General features: G+C 23.4%; 1 protein-coding gene across 1 annotated transcript in view; it reads right to left on the bottom strand.

Moving 5' to 3' along the window:
- Window positions 1-2242: 2242 nt before the first annotated feature.
- LOC115712185 (glucan endo-1,3-beta-glucosidase 12) overlaps window positions 2243-6000 on the bottom strand; it is an 80876-nt gene continuing 77118 nt past the window's right edge. The window contains exon 4 of the transcript XR_009687459.1: window positions 2243-2268. The gene's annotated coding sequence lies outside the window, so the exon portion shown is untranslated. The remainder of the gene's footprint in view (window positions 2269-6000) is intronic.

The raw sequence follows: 6000 nt of genomic DNA, 5'->3' as shown, positions 1-6000 counted from the left end.
CAAAATAATTACAGATAATGTTGAAAAAGAATTACTTACTTTCTCCTTTTTATCTCTCTACCTTTTCCTTACTCTCATGTATATACGTTACACATGATTATTATTATTATTAAAAATTAAGTATTGGACACTATAATAAGATGATGGTGTCGACCGACTCAGAATTTTTATTACGTGGAATTTTTTTACTATTTTAATCTATTATTATCAAATTAAAAAAAAAGAATATACTTATTTATTACCTTGTATTTTTACCAAAAATATATTTGGTACCTTATATTTTCAATAATACTTTAAATAAAATAAAATTTAAATTGTACATATTTTTAAAATAAAATACAGTTTTAAATTGGTACCTCATATTTTTAAATTGTAAATATTTGGTACCCTAAAATAAAATTTAATCAATACAGTTTTATTAATTTAACCAAACAATTGTCAATTATATGTAATCAAATAAATAAATTTGAATTTAGAATTCATAAAATTTTAGACTATTGATTGTATTGATTAAATTTTATCAAAAAAAATTAAATTAAGGGTACCAAATAGGTATGATTGTAAAATACAAGGTACCAAATAAGCATTATTAAAAATACAGGGTACCAAACTTGTATTTAGATAAAACACAGAATACCAAATGTGTAGACACCCTTAAAAAAATTAAATTAAATTTTTTAAAAAATAGTATTTTTATTAATGGGAACTGTAGCCCCATTAACACAAGTGGGTCCGTCCCGAAAGATTAGTGAACAATTTTTTATATAAGATATATATAGAACTTAATATTAAATTACTCACCATATATAACATATTTTGGTAATATCAAACACCATATTTAAGTAATATCAAACACCATTATATTCTCTAAGTAATATTTTTCATATGCGTTAATATTGAATTTATTTTTCGAGTTTCTTCTTTGGAAAAAAAAGTGTACTTTGATTGTGTTTTGATGAGGAAAAGAGACACATATAGTGCGATAAAACTAAGTGTGGCGGTCGAAATGTAGTCAAACTTGGTCGGCGGTTTGTTTTCTTGATAAAAAAAAATGTGAAGTCTTCCTCCAATTTGGCAAGTCAATTTGCCCAACGGCTAAAGGTATTTATTTTAATATGAAACGCTTCCTTTTCGGCCTAAAAATTAAATCTTTTACTTTTTCGTGTAAAAATAAAATAATAATAATAATAATAAAAGTAGAATTAATGAGAGGAAGTGAAGGTAGGTGTACTTGATGTGAGTGTGGACTTTATAAAAATATATAAAGTAACAGCTTGGTTCATGTGAGATATATATATTTAGATTTCGAGCATCTTCTATTGAGGTGGTCCACTTTGTTAATAAGAATTTTATTTTTCTTTGACTCTTTTGTATCCCATGGGATAAATTTTGGGATAAAGTGGAAAAATTAGAATAAATCAATCTGCATTCTGACTTGACAATGTTCTTTTTTTTTTAAGAAAAATTAATGGGAAAAAATGAGTATTTAGTGATTGATGAATAATAATGTAAGATTCAAGAGTTGTTGGTTATAAAGTGTAGTAGGTCAATTTAGTGTGGCATTTTTATAAAGAATAATTAATACGTCTTATCGTCAAAGAATAATATGACATTGTTTACGTACGTACTACAGACTCCACATTTTATTTATTTATTTATTTATAAAAACTCTTTTTTGTATGGTTTATTTCAGATCACTTCCATATTTTATTTCCAATTTCTGATTTATACCGTTGCCCTTTTTTTATTTAGAAGATCTTCGTATAGTATTTTTTTTTTTTTTTCTTTATTGAGTCAAAATATAGGATTTGTTGATACTTGTCTTTGTTGAATTTTGCTAATCTTTCCTTATGATTATTATTATTATTCTATTTTATGATAAGCAATAGACAAACTCAAAAAATACTACAAGATTGGCTTGACAAATGGTTTTCAGTAAAATTGTCATTTATTAGACCCTTAAAAAATCAATTCAACTTTCTCTAATTTGGGGCCTGGATTTTTTTTAAAGGAATTTGGGGCCTGGACTTAAGGGATCCGTAATAGCCCAAACCAGTCTTACTTTTGGAGAATCTTCGTTTTTATAATTTTAAGGCAAAAGTTTATAAAAATATATCTTTTTTCAATAAAATTATTTTATGGGAAATATATTAAAAAAAAGTTTAAAAAAATATAAGAAAAATATTATAAGGTAACCAATTACCTAAGCAGGTAACTGGCTGTCCTTAACTACTTTTCTCACTTTTTTTTTTTTTTGGAAAAATTAAACTATATTTTGCACAAATTATATGAAAACCCAGCAATTTCCTTTATATTTATATATGTAAATGGTCATATATTATTATTTATTTTTTAAAAAAAAACAAAAGATATAGTGGTGAGATTAATTAATGTCGAAATTATACAAAATATGCCTTTTTCTCTTAGGAAATTACATAAATATGATTTTTTTAAAAATATATATATATATATATATACTAGTTTCAATTTTCTTAATAATATTATGATTTTTATTAAAAAAAAAAGTTAATTATATGAAATAATTACTTTTTATTTATTTTTGTATAATATTGTAAAAATGTCATATATTTTGATGAATTTAATATTTCTAGTTTTAAATTAATTTTTGTCAATTTTATTATGGTTAATTACTTTATATACTTTTTTTTTTTTTCAAATTTACAGTTTAGATTTTTAAAGTGGTTTCAGCGCTAGTTGTAATAGGGGTTTCTATACGATGTTTTGAAGTGTAAAAATAAAAAAGTCCTTTTTATTATTTAGGCTAATTTACTTAATATATAAGGAATATTTTTAATGGGTATTAATTAGGTTTTTTTTTAATATTATACTTAAAATTAATTTTATTTACCAAAATAACTTCAATAAATTTATTTGTACAAATACCGATGTGCCACATCAGCATAAATACTAAAATTTAAAATAATTACCAAAAATAGAAAAAAAAAACTTGAAAATTCTTGCCTTCAGCAATTTCAGTGTTTTGTAAGTTTTAAAAAAAATAATTTTTTAATTGCTTTTGATATAAATAATATATCAATTAGTTATTTTTTTAAAAAAAAATTGTTTCAAGATAATTTTTTTTTCGTACACATTTAGTTAGTTGTTTATTTAGATTTAAAATTATGATTTTATTTTTTAATTTTTAGGCAATATTATATGATATATTATTATTTAATATACCATTTGAAGCTATATTTTGAGTTGTGAGAAATATATATATATTTTTTCAATATAAAAATTAATGAACAAGATAAAAGTAACATTTCCCTTCCTTTTATAAATTGTTAATAAAGAAATAACTGTTATAAATATATATTTATGTGGATGTCCAAATCTTTTATTTATTACCATGAATTGTAATCAACATTCCTCTTTCCTTAGTTTCCCTTTTTCTTAGTTTCTTAATATCTCACTCTTGTATTTGTATAAATAGGGGTTCACCCCATTGAAATAAATAACTCAGAAATTCTCATTCACTTTCTCTTTCTCTCTTCATCATCTTCTTCTTTCTTCTCATCTACTTTATATTATTTTATATTATTTTATAACACGTTATCAGCACGAGTCTCTGCCCAAGCTTCAAGCATGAGTCTCTGCCTAAGACCCAATGTAAGTATCTTGTTAAAATTCTTGAATTGTTTCAAAGTCACGATACACTAAATATATATTTATATATATACTTATCTGACTGAAACAATTTCAAGAATCCTTTGGTTTTTTTTTTTCTTTTTATCTATATATATCTATATATTATATATATATGTATATGTTTTTATATATTTATTTTTGATTCATATATATATACATATTATGTTCTTATCATTCATAATATTTACAATATATGTTTGCCTATGATATGATAAAGAAAATCTATATAAATTATACATATATCCTGAAGATTATGTATCCTCGATAAAATATTGCATATATCTTAAAGATTATGCATCATCGTTAAAATATTGCATATATCCTGAAGATTATGCATCCTCGATAAAATATTGCATATATCCTGATGATTATGCGTCCTCAATAAAATCTTGCATGTATCCTGAAGATTATGCAAATGTAATATCCATTATATAGTTGATGGATATATAATGAAAGAGATGAATACATATTTATATATATGTTCTTGTATTCTTTGAGGACAATGAAAAGTAATTTAATATCGATATAGATTTTGACAAACATTTCCAGAAGTAAATGTTTTATATTTGTCAAAAAAAATGATTGTATTTATGTGAATACAACTAAAGAATCATTAAAAATGATTATTATTGATGCAATTTTATAGTGGGTTTTGAATACCTAAAAAGAATATTAAGAAAATTGCATTGAAACATCAAAGTATAAGAATAACAGTGAGCATGACTAATGTTATTTAAATACATGAGACATGTATTTATTGTTCATCATTCCCTGCAGAGAATGATACGAATTGAAGTCAACTACTTTTAAAGATTGTTTGTATTAGTCATGTTATTATACACTGTTATTGCTTGCAATGTTGAAAATTATTGCATGTGATATATATTAAAGATTAAATTTTGCATATACATCTTGGAGATTATGCAAAAATTGTATTCATATATTCTTTGAAATATTGTTAAAGAAATTGCTGAGTAATTTCTTTTTATATATGAACAAGTAATAAATTTTTAAGAAATTTATAATAATGTTCTACTTGTTCAACGTCATTCCCCGAAGTGAATGTAATGATTTTAAATAATCAATGGCATTGTTTGCTACTCAAATATTTCCAGAAGAAATTGGAAATAACCAAAAGATGAGATACCACACACAATCAAAGTGCATGAAATCTATATATCATGTGTGGAATTGAATAATAGTGGTCGCGTACCTGTAGTACGGACACACTTATAGTCAAGATAAAAGTATACTTGATTATTTAATAGAATGTGAATTGTACAAACTTATTGTACATTTAGAATATTTAAATATCATTACCTAAAGAGAATGAATAGACATGAAATTCTATTTCAAAGAATATAGATTTCACATATATTGGTAATGCCAGAAGCAAATTAATATATACATATTTTATTATTTCTTGAAATCAATAGTTTCAAACTATTGTTGGTACATGATATGTAAATATATAGTTACCATATAATTCAGTTTGCATATTCCCAAAAGTGGATATATAATTTACTAATATTTGTTAGTGATCCAATATAATCAAAGTGATAAAGAATCACAAAATGATTAGTTGAAAAGCTTCCTGAAGAAGTCTTACATACAATTGCTACTTTGAGTAGTAAAATGTCTTTGTATGTACCTAGATGTGTAACTTTTATCTAGTTATGAAAGTGATAATAAATAACTTATTATATGTACTTGTTATACATTTAAATATATAATATATCAAATCATGATAATTAGACTGATGAATAGTCTATTAATAAATTAGACGACTTGTTAAAAAGATATCAGGAAAAATGAATGATATGTTATGGTTATATCTATTTGACCATTACAATAACATGATGAAGTTGTCATGTATCTTTTAAATTATACACATCATTGAATTGATGACAGTGATTCCTGAAGAGTGTATATGTTTTGGAGAATAATATAATTATATTATTCGTGTATATAAAAATGAAACTTGTAATGATTATGTTGTAATGAATTTACATTACATTTTGAAAGTTTCATTGAAATACAAATTATAGTGAACCTGAAGTTCATGAATTGAATTATTTTGACATGATCAATCATATGCAATAAATTGTCAAAGAATTTGACTAAATTTTGTTGAAGAACCAGAAGATTCTTCTCATTGTTATTTATAAGGCTCAAAAGAAGAATGTGCATATATTTGCACATAGAAAATATTTAAATTATATTTTCTTAACAATCTTGAGCCATTGTTAGATTTTTATTGCATAGTTTCTTATCGATGTGATAAGATTATATGATCATGCATTTACAAAATGTGTAAATTTATGTATTTCT

The sequence above is a fragment of the Cannabis sativa genome, chromosome 4, assembly GCF_029168945.1.
Source record: "Cannabis sativa cultivar Pink pepper isolate KNU-18-1 chromosome 4, ASM2916894v1, whole genome shotgun sequence".
In the NCBI taxonomy this organism is placed as follows: Eukaryota; Viridiplantae; Streptophyta; class Magnoliopsida; order Rosales; family Cannabaceae; genus Cannabis; species Cannabis sativa.
This window is presented reverse-complemented; position numbering and strand designations above follow the sequence as displayed.